The following is a 15000-nucleotide window of genomic DNA, read 5'->3' on the forward strand; positions in this document are numbered from 1 at the left end:
AGCACCAGAGCTCCATAGCTCCATAGCACCAGAGCTCCATAGCACCAGAGCTCCATAGCTCCATAGCACCAGAGCTCCATAGCTCCATAGCTCCATACCTCCAGAGCTCCATAGCACCAGAGCTCCATGGCTCCATAGCTCCAGCCTGGGTGGCTGGTGGCTCCATAGCTCCATACTTCCATAGCTCCAGTCAGAGAGTTGGCGAAAATTGCACTAAGTGCGAAAGCCCATTCATTTACAACGGCGTGTCCGCCAGGCGGCGACATTTCCCCGTTACCGGTGGCTGCGCGGCGGGTGAGTGACAGAGCTTATCCGAGCGGCTGGAACTCTGCGCCGGCGTGGTCGAGCGTGAGGCCTCGGCCCTTTGGCTGCCTGGTACCTAAAACACTTCCATTGATCCAGCCACGGAGGGTGCTGGCTGGTGGCTCCATAGCTCCATACCTCCAGAGCTCCAGAGCTCCATAGCACCAGAGCTCCATAGCTCCATAGCACCAGAGCTCCATAGCACCAGAGCTCCATAGCTCCATAGCACCAGAGCTCCATGGCTCCATAGCACCAGAGCTCCATAGCTCCATAGCACCAGAGCTCCATAGCTCCATAGCTCCATAGCACCAGAGCTCCATAGCTCCATAGCACCAGAGCTCCATAGCTCCATAGCACCAGAGCTCCATAGCTCCATAGCACCAGAGCTCCATAGCTCCATAGCTCCATAGCACCAGAGCTCCATAGCTCCATAGCACCAGAGCTCCATAGCTCCATAGCACCAGAGCTCCATAGCTCCATAGCACCAGAGCTCCATAGCTCCATAGCACCAGAGCTCCATAGCTCCATAGCACCAGAGCTCCATAGCTCCATAGCACCAGAGCTCCATAGCTCCATAGCACCAGAGCTCCATAGCTCCATAGCACCAGAGCTCCATAGCTCCATAGCACCAGAGCTCCATAGCTCCATAGCACCAGAGCTCCATAGCTCCATAGCTCCAGCCTGGGTGGCTGGTGGCTCCATAGCTCCATACTTCCATAGCTCCAGTCAGAGAGTTGGCTAAAATTGCACTAAGTGCGAAAGCCCATTCATTTACAACGGCGTGTCCACAAGGCGGCGACATTTCCCCGTTACCGGTGGCTGCGCGGCGGGTGAGTGACAGAGCTTATCCGAGCGGCTGGAACTCTGCGCCGGCGTGGTCGAGCGTGAGGCCTCGGCCCTTTGGCTGCCTGGTACCTAAAACACTTCCATTGATCCAGCCACGGAGGGTGCTGGCTGGTGGCTCCATAGCTCCATACCTCCAGAGCTCCAGAGCTCCATAGCACCAGAGCTCCATAGCTCCATAGCACCAGAGCTCCATAGCACCAGAGCTCCATAGCTCCATAGCACCAGAGCTCCATAGCTCCATAGCACCAGAGCTCCATAGCTCCATAGCACCAGAGCTCCATAGCTCCATAGCTCCATAGCACCAGAGCTCCATAGCTCCATAGCACCAGAGCTCCATAGCTCCATAGCACCAGAGCTCCATAGCTCCATAGCACCAGAGCTCCATAGCTCCATAGCACCAGAGCTTCATAGCTCCATAGCACCAGAGCTCCATAGCTCCATAGCACCAGAGCTCCATAGCTCCATAGCACCAGAGCTCCATAGCTCCATAGCACCAGAGCTCCATAGCTCCAGGGCTCCATAGCTCCATACCTCCAGAGCTCCATAGCTCCAGCCTGGGTGGCTGGTGGCTCCATAGCTCCATACTTCCATAGCTCCAGTCAGAGAGTTGGCGAAAATTGCACTAAGTGCGAAAGCCCATTCATTTACAACGGCGTGTCCGCCAGGCGGCGACATTTCCCCGTTACCGGTGGCTGCGCGGCGGGTGAGTGACAGAGCTTATCCGAGCGGCTGGAACTCTGCGCCGGCGTGGTCGAGCGTGAGGCCCCGGCCCTTTGGCTGCCTGGTACCTAAAACACTTCCATTGATCCAGCCACGGAGGGTGCTGGCTGGTGGCTCCATAGCTCCATAGCTCCATAGCACCAGAGCTCCATAGCTCCATAGCACCAGAGCTCCATAGCTCCATAGCACCAGAGCTCCATAGCTCCATAGCACCAGAGCTCCATAGCTCCATAGCTCCATAGCTCCAGGGCTCCATAGCTCCAGGGCTCCATAGCTCCAGGGCTCCATAGCTCCAGGGCTCCAGGGCTCCATAGCTCCATACCTCCAGAGCTCCATAGCACCAGAGCTCCATAGCTCCATAGCTCCATACCTCCAGAGCTCCATAGCACCAGAGCTCCATGGCTCCATAGCTCCAGCCTGGGTGGCTGGTGGCTCCATAGCTCCATACTTCCATAGCTCCAGTCAGAGAGTTGGCGAAAATTGCACTAAGTGCGAAAGCCCATTCATTTACAACGGCGTGTCCGCCAGGCGGCGACATTTCCCCGTTACCGGTGGCTGCGCGGCGGGTGAGTGACAGAGCTTATCCGAGCGGCTGGAACTCTGCGCCGGCGTGGTCGAGCGTGAGGCCTCGGCCCTTTGGCTGCCTGGTACCTAAAACACTTCCATTGATCCAGCCACGGAGCGTGCTGGCTGGTGGCTCCATAGCTCCATACCTCCAGAGCTCCAGAGCTCCATAGCACCAGAGCTCCATAGCTCCATAGCACCAGAGCTCCATAGCACCAGAGCTCCATAGCTCCATAGCACCAGAGCTCCATAGCTCCATAGCACCAGAGCTCCATAGCTCCATAGCACCAGAGCTCCATAGCTCCATAGCTCCATAGCACCAGAGCTCCATAGCTCCATAGCACCAGAGCTCCATAGCTCCATAGCACCAGAGCTCCATAGCTCCATAGCACCAGAGCTCCATAGCTCCATAGCACCAGAGCTTCATAGCTCCATAGCACCAGAGCTCCATAGCTCCATAGCACCAGAGCTCCATAGCTCCATAGCACCAGAGCTCCATAGCTCCATAGCACCAGAGCTCCATAGCTCCAGGGCTCCATAGCTCCATACCTCCAGAGCTCCATAGCTCCAGCCTGGGTGGCTGGTGGCTCCATAGCTCCATACTTCCATAGCTCCAGTCAGAGAGTTGGCGAAAATTGCACTAAGTGCGAAAGCCCATTCATTTACAACGGCGTGTCCGCCAGGCGGCGACATTTCCCCGTTACCGGTGGCTGCGCGGCGGGTGAGTGACAGAGCTTATCCGAGCGGCTGGAACTCTGCGCCGGCGTGGTCGAGCGTGAGGCCCCGGCCCTTTGGCTGCCTGGTACCTAAAACACTTCCATTGATCCAGCCACGGAGGGTGCTGGCTGGTGGCTCCATAGCTCCATAGCTCCATAGCACCAGAGCTCCATAGCTCCATAGCACCAGAGCTCCATAGCTCCATAGCACCAGAGCTCCATAGCTCCATAGCACCAGAGCTCCATAGCTCCATAGCTCCATAGCTCCAGGGCTCCATAGCTCCAGGGCTCCATAGCTCCAGGGCTCCATAGCTCCAGGGCTCCAGGGCTCCATAGCTCCATACCTCCAGAGCTCCATAGCACCAGAGCTCCATAGCTCCATAGCTCCATACCTCCAGAGCTCCATAGCACCAGAGCTCCATGGCTCCATAGCTCCAGCCTGGGTGGCTGGTGGCTCCATAGCTCCATACTTCCATAGCTCCAGTCAGAGAGTTGGCGAAAATTGCACTAAGTGCGAAAGCCCATTCATTTACAACGGCGTGTCCGCCAGGCGGCGACATTTCCCCGTTACCGGTGGCTGCGCGGCGGGTGAGTGACAGAGCTTATCCGAGCGGCTGGAACTCTGCGCCGGCGTGGTCGAGCGTGAGGCCTCGGCCCTTTGGCTGCCTGGTACCTAAAACACTTCCATTGATCCAGCCACGGAGGGTGCTGGCTGGTGGCTCCATAGCTCCATACCTCCAGAGCTCCAGAGCTCCATAGCACCAGAGCTCCATAGCTCCATAGCACCAGAGCTCCATAGCACCAGAGCTCCATAGCTCCATAGCACCAGAGCTCCATAGCTCCATAGCACCAGAGCTCCATAGCTCCATAGCACCAGAGCTCCATAGCTCCATAGCTCCATAGCACCAGAGCTCCATAGCTCCATAGCACCAGAGCTCCATAGCTCCATAGCACCAGAGCTCCATAGCTCCATAGCACCAGAGCTCCATAGCTCCATAGCACCAGAGCTCCATAGCTCCATAGCACCAGAGCTCCAGAGCTCCATAGCTCCATAGCACCAGAGCTCCATAGCTCCATAGCACCAGAGCTCCATAGCACCAGAGCTCCATAGCTCCATAGCACCAGAGCTCCATAGCTCCATAGCACCAGCTCCATAGCTCCATAGCACCAGAGCTCCATAGCTCCATAGCACCAGAGCTCCATAGCTCCATAGCACCAGAGCTCCATAGCTCCATAGCACCAGAGCTCCATAGCTCCATAGCACCAGAGCTCCATAGCTCCATAGCTCCAGGGCTCCATAGCTCCAGGGCTCCAGGGCTCCATAGCTCCAGGGCTCCATAGCTCCAGGGCTCCAGGGCTCCATAGCTCCATACCTCCAGAGCTCCATAGCTCCATACTTCCAGAGCTCCATAGCTCCATAGCACCAGAGCTCCAGAGCTCCATAGCTCCATAGCACCAGAGCTCCATAGCACCAGAGCTCCATAGCTCCAGCCTGGGTGGCTGGTGGCTCCATAGCTCCATACTTCCATAGCTCCAGTCAGAGAGTTGGCGAAAATTGCACTAAGTGCGAAAGCCCATTCATTTACAAGGGCGTGTCCACAAGGCGGCGACATTTCCCCGTTACCGGTGGCTGCGCGGCAGGAGAGTGACAGAGCTTATCCGAGCGGCTGGAACTCTGCGCCGGCGTGGTCGAACGGCTGGCCTCGGTAGTTGAGGTACCAGGGGTGGGCCGGGGAGCTCCAGGCGGGTCTTGTGAGAGAGTGAAGCCGAGCGGCTGGAACTCTGGGCCGGCCTGGTCGAGCGGCTGGCCTCGGTAGTTGAGGTACCAGGGGCGGGCTGGGGAGCTCCAGGCGGGGCTTGTGAGAGAGTGAAGCCGAGCGGCTGGAACTCTGGGCCGGCGTGGTTGAGCCACGGAGGGTGCTGGCTGGTGGCTCCATAGCTCCATAGCTCCATAGCTCCATACTTCCATAGCTCCATACTTCCATAGCTCCAGACTTCCATAGCTCCATAGCTCCATAGCTCCATAGCTCCATAGCTCCATAGCACCAGAGCTCCAGAGCTCCATAGCACCAGAGCTCCAGAGCTCCATAGCTCCATAGCTCCATAGCCCCAGAGCTCCATAGCTCCATAGCTCCATAGCTCCAGAGCTCCATACTTCCATAGCTCCAGAGCTCCAGCCTGTCTGGTGGCTCCATAGCTCCATAGCTCCATACTTGCAGCCACGGAGCTGGCGAAAATTGCACTAAGTGCGAAAGCCCATTCATTTACAACGGCGTGTCCACAAGGCGGCGACATTTCCCCGTTACCGGTGGCTGCTTAGCGGGAGAGTGACAGAGCTTATCCGAGCGGCTGGAACTCTGGGCCGGCCTGGTCGAGCGGCTGGCCTCGGTAGTTGAGGTACCAGGGGCGGGCTGGGGAGCTCCAGGCGGGGCTTGTGAGAGAGTGTAGCCGAGCGGCTGGAACTCTGGGCCGGCGTGGTTGAGCAGCATGCCCGCGGAGGTGGCTCTTCCATAGGCACGGAGGGTGCTGGAGCTCCACACTTCCCTAGGCACGGAGGGTGCTGGAGCTCCACACTTCCATAGGCAGGGAGGGTGCTGGAGCTCCACACTTCCATAGGCAGGGAGGGTGCTGGAGCTCCACACTTCCATAGGCAGGGAGGGTGCTGGAGCTCCACACTTCCATAGGCAGGGAGGGTGCTGGAGCTCCACACTTCCATAGGCAGGGAGGGTGCTGGAGCTCCACACTTCCATAGGCAGGGAGGGTGCTGGAGCTCCACACTTCCATAGGCAGGGAGGGTGCTGGAGCTCCACACTTCCATAGGCAGGGAGGGTGCTGGAGCTCCACACTTCCATAGGCAGGGAGGGTGCTGGAGCTCCACACTTCCATAGGCAGGGAGGGTGCTGGAGCTCCACACTTCCATAGGCAGGGAGGGTGCTGGAGCTCCACACTTCCATAGGCAGGGAGGGTGCTGGAGCTCCACACTTCCATAGGCAGGGAGGGTGCTGGAGCTCCACACTTCCATAGGCAGGGAGGGTGCTGGAGCTCCACACTTCCATAGGCAGGGAGGGTGCTGGAGCTCCACACTTCCATAGGCAGGGAGGGTGCTGGAGCTCCACACTTCCATAGGCAGGGAGGGTGCTGGAGCTCCACACTTCCATAGGCAGGGAGGGTGCTGGAGCTCCACACTTCCATAGGCAGGGAGGGTGCTGGAGCTCCACACTTCCATAGGCAGGGAGGGTGCTGGAGCTCCACACTTCCATAGGCAGGGAGGGTGCTGGAGCTCCACACTTCCATAGGCAGGGAGGGTGCTGGAGCTCCACACTTCCATAGGCAGGGAGGGTGCTGGAGCTCCACATCCACACTTCCAGCCACTGCATGCTGGCACTTCCACCTTGCTTGCTAAGTCGGCGTGATCTTGCCCAAAAAGTCCCTCCTCACCTCCAGCTGGAAGTGGAAAAAAATCCTCCACCTGCTTGGCCGAGGTTCTGGAAGCCAGCAGCTCGCAGAATGTTGCCAAAGTTTCACTGGAAGGAAAAGAAAAGAGAAGACCGAGTGCGCATTTCACCTACCGCCGAATGTCCACAAGAGGGAAGTGTCACTCCGTCGCAGAATCTGCGCCGACGCACTCGGCACCCTTCGAATTTATGGTGCCGGTGCGGGTGTTCTGGGTGCAAAAAGGCCGCCCAAGTGGTAGAAAAAAATCAGACTTCGTCTCTTAGGTCGAAATTAATGCCAAGTTTTGAAATGCGCTGGCAGGGGTGGACCAGGGCCCGTTAGAAGTGCTTAGCCGAGGTCCTGGAAGCCTAACCCGGCGTGATCTTGTGCAAAAAGCCGCTGCTGAGCTCCAGCTGGAAGTGTAAAAAGAACCGGGCTGGATCAAAAAAAGAACCGGGCGGCCCGTTAAAATTGCTTAGCCGAGGTCCTGGAAGCCTAACCCGGCGTGATCTTGCCCGAAAGTCGGCCTCTATACTTCCATTTTAGGTACCAGGGGCTCATAGTGTACTTGGTCCCACTAGTCAGTGTACTCATCCAGTTACCCCCCGTTTTCCAAAACACCATCGGCACGTATAAGGGGGGGACTCCTGAGAGAGATGAGGTATATGGCAGCGCAACACCAATCCGCTCCGCGCTGGTTCCCATGTCGGCTACGGATGAATAAAACCAGCCTGTCCCCCCTGGAGCTCACGAGACACGGAATTTTTTCTAAGTGCCAACGGCTCTTCCGAGCAAACGTGTCCGCTCCGGCTGGTTCCCCCGTCGGCCTCGAATGACGAAAAACGCCGCTCTCCGCCCGGAGCTCATGACAAACGAAAAATTTTCTAAGTGCCAACGGCACTTGCGAGCGAATGTGTCCGCTCGGCGCTGGTTCCCGGGTCGAACCCGGAAGACGAAAAACGCCGGTCCTCGCCCGGAGCTCATGACAAACGAAAAATTTTCTAAGTGCCAACGGCACTAGCGAGCGAATGTGTCCGCTCGGCGCTGGTTCCCGGGTCGAACCCGGAAGACGAAAAACGCCGCTCTCCGCCCGGAGCTCATGACAAACGAAAAATTTTCTAAGTGCCAACGGCACTAGCGAGCGAATGTGTCCGCTCGGCGCTGGTTCCCGGGTCGAACCCGGAAGACGAAAAACGCCGGTCTCCGCCCGGAGCTCATGACAAACGAAAAATTTTCTAAGTGCCAACGGCACTAGCGAGCGAATGTGTCCGCTCGGCGCTGGTTCCCGGGTCGAACCCGGAAGACGAAAAACGCCGGTCTCCGCCCGGAGCTCATGACAAACGAAAAATTTTCTAAGTGCCAACGGCACTAGCGAGCGAATGTGTCCGCTCGGCGCTGGTTCCCGGGTCGAACCCGGAAGACGAAAAACGCCGCTCTCCGCCCGGAGCTCATGACAAACGAAAAATTTTCTAAGTGCCAACGGCACTAGCGAGCGAATGTGTCCGCTCGGCGCTGGTTCCCGGGTCGAACCCGGAAGACGAAAAACGCCGCTCTCCGCCCGGAGCTCATGACAAACGAAAAATTTTCTAAGTGCCAACGGCACTAGCGAGCGAATGTGTCCGCTCGGCGCTGGTTCCCGGGTCGAACCCGGAAGACGAAAAACGCCGGTCTCCGCCCGGAGCTCATGACAAACGAAAAATTTTCTAAGTGCCAACGGCACTAGCGAGCGAATGTGTCCGCTCGGCGCTGGTTCCCGGGTCGAACCCGGAAGACGAAAAACGCCGGTCCTCGCCCGGAGCTCATGACAAACGAAAAATTTTCTAAGTGCCAACGGCACTAGCGAGCGAATGTGTCCGCTCGGCGCTGGTTCCCGGGTCGGACCCGGAAGACGAAAAACGCCGGTCCTCGCCTGGAGGTCCCAGCAAAATCGGCGAAAAAACGACTAAGTGTCAACTTTCGAAAAAACGGCTAAGTGTCGACTTTCGAAAAAACGGCTAAGTGTCAACTTTCGAAAAAACGGCTAAGTGTCAACTTTCGAAAAAACGACTAAGTGCCCACGGCTCTGCGGGGCTTGTGAGTCCGCCCCGCGCCGGTTCGGCGGTCGGCCTCAAAAAGCAAAAAATCAGCCTCTCTCCCTGGAGCTCACCAAAAATTTGTCGAAATTTTTCTAAGTTCTCCTCGAGGTACCAGGGGGTGAGGTACCCGGGCTAAGGTGCAGTACCTTTTTTGGTCTTCAGGTGCGCCAGAGTACAATGAAATGGTCCCAGTAGTCAGTGTACTCATCGACTTTCCCCCCGTTTTCCAAAGCACCTCGTTTACGAGTATGGAGGAGATGGTGCTGGTCTCCCCACGGCGTCGGACACGCCGTCCTCGACAGCACAAGGTCGGATAGAAGACCTGGAAAGCGCCGTGGCACGCGCTGGAGGTGGGCACTTTGGCGAAAAAACGACTAAGTGTCAACTTTCGAAAAAACGACTAAGTGTCAACTTTCGAAAAAACGGCTAAGTGTCAACTTTCGAAAAAACGACTAAGTGTCACCTCTCTGAAAAAATGGCAAAGTGTCGCCTCTCTGAAAATTTTCTAAGTGCCCACGGCTCTGCGGGCTCGTGCATCCGAGCCGCGCCGGTTCTGCAACCGGCCTAGAATGACGAAAAATAACGGTCTCCTCCTGGAGCTCACAGCCAATTGTGGCGAAAAAGTGGCAAAGTGCCCACGGCTCTGCGGGCTCGTGCATCCGACCCGCGCCGGTTCTGCAGCCGGCCTAGAATGACGAAAAATAACGGTCTCCTCCTGGAGCTCACAGCCAACTTGGCAAAAAGTTTCTAAGTGCCCACGGCCCTGCCGAGCTTTGGCGTCCGCCCAGCGCCGGTTCCGCAGTCGGCCTCGAATGACGAAAAATAACGGTCTCCTCCTGGAGCTCACAGCCAACTTGGCAAAAAGTTTCTAAGTGCCCACGGCCCTGCCGAGCTTTGGCGTCCGCTCAGCGCCGGTTCCGCAGTCGGCCTCGAATGACGAAAAATAACGGTCTCCTCCTGGAGCTCACAGCCAACTTGGCAAAAAGTTTCTAAGTGCCCACGGCCCTGCCGAGCTTTGGCGTCCGCCCAGCGCCGGTTCCGCAGTCGGCCTCGAATGACGAAAAATAACGGTCTCCTCCTGGAGCTCACAGCCAACTTGGCAAAAAGTTTCTAAGTGCCCACGGCCCTGCCGAGCTTTGGCGTCCGCCCAGCGCCGGTTCCGCAGTCGGCCTCGAATGACGAAAAATAACGGTCTCCTCCTGGAGCTCACAGCCAACTTGGCAAAAAGTTTCTAAGTGCCCACGGCCCTGCCGAGCTTTGGCGTCCGCCCAGCGCCGGTTCCGCAGTCGGCCTCGAATGACGAAAAATAACGGTCTCCTCCTGGAGCTCACAGCCAACTTGGCAAAAAGTTTCTAAGTGCCCACGGCCCTGCCGAGCTTTGGCGTCCGCCCAGCGCCGGTTCCGCAGTCGGCCTCGAATGACGAAAAATAACGGTCTCCTCCTGGAGCTCACAGCCAACTTGGCAAAAAGTTTCTAAGTGCCCACGGCCCTGCCGAGCTTTGGCGTCCGCTCAGCGCCGGTTCCGCAGTCGGCCTCGAATGACGAAAAATAACGGTCTCCTCCTGGAGCTCACAGCCAACTTGGCAAAAAGTTTCTAAGTGCCCACGGCCCTGCCGAGCTTTGGCGTCCGCCCAGCGCCGGTTCCGCAGTCGGCCTCGAATGACGAAAAATAACGGTCTCCTCCTGGAGCTCACAGCCAACTTGGCAAAAAGTTTCTAAGTGTCACATCTCTGAAAAAACGACTAAGTGTCAACTTTCGAAAAAACGGCTAAGTGTCAACTTTCGAAAAAACGGCAAAGTGTCACATCTCTGAAAAAACGGCTAAGTGTCGACTTTCGAAAAAACGGCTAAGTGTCAACTTTCGAAAAAACGGCAAAGTGTCACATCTCTGAAAAAACGGCTAAGTGTCACATCTCTGAAAAAACGGCTAAGTGTCACATCTCTGAAAAAACGGCTAAGTGTCGCCTCTCTGAAAAAACGGCAAAGTGTCAACTTTCGAAAAAACGACAGAGTGTCGCCTCTCTGAAAAAACGACTAAGTGTCGACTCTGAGAAAATGGCAAAGTGCCCACGGCTCTGCGGGCTCGTGCATCCGACCCGCGCCGGTTCCCCAGCCGGCCTGAAATAAGGCAAAACCAGCCTCTCCGCCTGGAGCTCAGAGCCAACTTGGCGAATATTTTCTAAGTGCCCACGGCTCTGCGTGGCTACGGCGTCTGCCCAGCGCCGGTTCCTGGGTCGAACCCCGAGGACGAGGAATGCCGGTCTCCGCCTGGAGGTCCCAGCTTAATCGGCGAAAATTTTCTAAGTGCCCACGGCTCTGCCGGGCTCGTGCATCCGACCCGCGCCGGTTCCCCAGCCGGCCTGAAATAAGGCAAAACCAGGCTCTCCCCCTGGAGCTCAGAGCCAATTGTGGCGAAAAAACGACTAAGTGTCAACTTTCGAAAAAACGACTAAGTGTCAACTTTCCAAAAAAACGGCTAAGTGTCGACTTTCGAAAAAACGGCTAAGTGTCAACTTTCGAAAAAACGACTAAGTGTCGCCTCTGAAAAAACGACTAAGTGTCGCCTCTCTGAAAAAACGACTAAGTGCCCACGGCTCTGCGGGGCTTGTGAGTCCGCCCCGCGCCGGTTCGGCGGTCGGCCTCAAAAAGCGAAAAATCAGCCTCTCTCCCTGGAGCTCACCAAAAATTTGTCGAAATTTTTCTAAGTTCTCCTCGAGGTACCAGGGGGTGAGGTACCCGGGCTAAGGTGCAGTACCTTTTTTGGTCTTCAGGTGCGCCAGAGTACAATGAAATGGTCCCAGTAGTCAGTGTACTCATCGACTTTCCCCCCGTTTTCCAAAGCACCCCGTTTACGAGTATGGAGGAGATGGTGCTGGTCTCCCCACGGCGTCGGACACGCCGTCCTCGACAGCACAAGGTCGGATAGAAGACCTGAAAAGCGCCGTGGCACGCGCTGGAGGTGTCACTGTGGCGAAAAAGTGACTAAGTGTCAACTTTCGAAAAAACGGCTAAGTGTCAACTTTCGAAAAAACGGCTAAGTGTCAACTTTCGAAAAAACGGCTAAGTGTCAACTTTCGAAAAAACGACTAAGTGTCGCCTCTCTGAAAAAACGGCAAAGTGTCAACTTTCGAAAAAACGACTAAGTGTCAACTTTCGAAAAAACGACTAAGTGTCACCTCTCTGAAAAAATGGCAAAGTGTCAACTGCGAATGTGGTGGTGCATGGAAGGAAGTGGAGGACGGCCGCCTCCTTAAACACAGGCCGAAGAGGAGCGTCAGGGCCGGCTCCTTAAACACGGACCGAGTGTCGCCCTTAACACAGACCAAGCGGAGGACGGCCGCCTCCCTAAATACAGGCCGAACCGGAGCGCGAGGGCCGCTCCTTAAACACGGACCGAGTGTCGCCCTTAACACAGACCAAGGGGAGGACGGCCGCCTCCTTAAACACAGGCCGGAGAGGAGCGTCAGGGCCAGGCTCCTCAAACATGGACCGAGTGTCGCCCTTAACACAGACCAAGGGGAGGACGGCCGCCTCCTTAAACACAGGCCGGAGAGGAGCGTCAGGGCCAGGCTCCTCAAACATGGACCGAGTGTCGCCCTTAACACAGACCAAGGGGAGGACGGCCGCCTCCTTAAACACAGGCCGGAGAGGAGCGTCAGGGCCAGGCTCCTCAAACATGGACCGAGTGTCGCCCTTAACACAGACCAAGGGGAGGACGGCCGCCTCCTTAAACACAGGCCGGAGAGGAGCGTCAGGGCCAGGCTCCTCAAACATGGACCGAGTGTCGCCCTTAACACAGACCAAGGGGAGGACGGCCGCCTCCTTAAACACAGGCCGGAGAGGAGCGTCAGGGCCAGGCTCCTCAAACATGGACCGAGTGTCGCCCTTAACACGGACCAAGGGGAGGACGGCCGCCTCCTTAAACACAGGCCGGAGAGGAGCGTCAGGGCCAGGCTCCTCAAACATGGACCGAGTGTCGCCCTTAACACGGACCAAGGGGAGGACGGCCGCCTCCTTAAACACAGGCCGGAGAGGAGCGTCAGGGCCAGGCTCCTCAAACATGGACCGAGTGTCGCCCTTAACACGGACCAAGGGGAGGACGGCCGCCTCCTTAAACACAGGCCGGAGAGGAGCGTCAGGGCCAGGCTCCTCAAACATGGACAGAGTGTCGCCCTTAACACAGACCAAGCGGAGGACGGCCGCCTCCCTAAATACAGGCCGAACCGGAGCGCGAGTGTCGCTCCTTAAACACGGACCGAGTGGAGGACGGCCGCCTCCTTAAACACAGGCCGAACAAAATGACACAAAGTGTCAACTGCGAATGTTGTCCATCCAAGGAAGGAGCGTGATGCCCGGCCGGCTCCTTAAACACAGGCCGAGAGTCGCCCCGGACGGTCCGCCTCGCGGCGCCCGTCTGCTCGGATAAAATGACACAAAGTGTCAACTACGAATGTTGTCCATCCAAGGAGGGAGCGTGATGCCCGGCCGGCTCCGAAAACACAGGCCGAGAGTCGCCCCGGACGGTCCGCCTCGCGGCGCCCGTCTGCTCGGATAAAATGACACAAAGTGTCAACTGCGAATGTTGTCCATCCAAGGAAGGAGCGTGATGCCCGGCCGGCTCCTTAAACACAGGCCGAGAGTCGCCCCGGACGGTCCGCCTCGCGGCGCCCGTCTGCTCGGATAAAATGACACAAAGTGTCAACTACGAACGTTGTCCATCCAAGGAGGGAGCGTGATGCCCGGCCGGCTCCGAAAACACAGGCCGAGAGTCGCCCCGGACGGTCCGCCTCGCGGCGCCCGTCTGCTCGGATAAAATGACACAAAGTGTCAACTGCGAATGTTGTCCATCCAAGGAAGGAGCGTGATGCCCGGCCGGCTCCTTAAACACAGGCCGAGAGTCGCCCCGGACGGTCCGCCTCGCGGCGCCCGCCCGCTCGGATAAAATGACACAAAGTGTCAACTACGAATGTTGTCCATCCAAGGAAGGAGCGTGATGCCCGGCCGGCTCCTTAAACACAGGCCGAGAGTCGCCCCGGACGGTCGCCTCGCGGCGCCCGTCTGCTCGGATAAAATGACACAAAGTGTCAACTACGAATGTTGTCCATCCAAGGAGGGAGCGTGATGCCCGGCCGGCTCCGAAAACACAGGCCGAGAGTCGCCCCGGACGGTCCGCCTCGCGGCGCCCGTCTGCTCGGATAAAATGACACAAAGTGTCAACTGCGAATGTTGTCCATCCAAGGAAGGAGCGTGATGCCCGGCCGGCTCCTTAAACACAGGCCGAGAGTCGCCCCGGACGGTCCGCCTCGCGGCGCCCGCCCGCTCGGATAAAATGACACAAAGTGTCAACTACGAATGTTGTCCATCCAAGGAGGGAGCGTGAGGCCCGGCCGGCTCCGAAAACACAGGCCGAGAGTCGCCCCGGACGGTCCGCCTCTCGAGGCGCCCGCCCGCTCGGATAAAATGACACAAAGTGTCAACTACGAATGTTGTCCATCCAAGGAGGGAGCGTGATGCCCGGCCGGCTCCGAAAACACAGGCCGAGAGTCGCCCCGGACGGTCCGCCTCGCGGCGCCCGTCTGCTCGGATAAAATGACACAAAGTGTCAACTACGAATGTTGTCCATCCAAGGAGGGAGCGTGAGGCCCGGCCGGCTCCGAAAACACAGGCCGAGAGTCGCCCCGGACGGTCCGCCTCTCGAGGCGCCCGCCCGCTCGGATAAAATGACACAAAGTGTCAACTACGAATGTTGTCCATCCAAGGAGGGAGCGTGATGCCCGGCCGGCTCCGAAAACACAGGCCGAGAGTCGCCCCGGACGGTCCGCCTCGCGGCGCCCGCCCGCTCGGATAAAATGACACAAAGTGTCAACTACGAATGTTGTCCATCCAAGGAGGGAGCGTGAGGCCCGGCCGGCTCCGAAAACACAGGCCGAGAGTCGCCCCGGACGGTCCGCCTCTCGAGGCGCCCGCCCGCTCGGATAAAATGACACAAAGTGTCAACTACGAATGTTGTCCATCCAAGGAGGGAGCGTGATGCCCGGCCGGCTCCGAAAACACAGGCCGAGATTCGACCCCGGACGGGCCGTCTTCTCCCGGCGCCCGCCCGCGTACGCCCCCCATCCCCGGTCGCCCGTCTGCTCCCGGCGGGCCTCCGAGTACCCCCTCACCCAACTGACCGACTGGCACTCATGACCCGCCTTGGTAGGGCCCCCATCGGCCTCGGCTCGTCCGACGTCGGGTGGACGGTTCCTACCCACTGCGGGTCGCACTCTAGCGCCCCGGCCGCCGCGTGAGCGTGCGCTCCCCGCGCCGCCCCGCAGGCCCCGGCGCGACCGTACTGCGGC

The sequence above is a fragment of the Syngnathus leptorhynchus genome, unplaced genomic scaffold (genome assembly GCF_054491065.1).
Source record: "Syngnathus leptorhynchus isolate UIUO unplaced genomic scaffold, UIUO_Slep HiC_scaffold_43, whole genome shotgun sequence".
Classification (NCBI taxonomy): Eukaryota; Metazoa; Chordata; class Actinopteri; order Syngnathiformes; family Syngnathidae; genus Syngnathus; species Syngnathus leptorhynchus.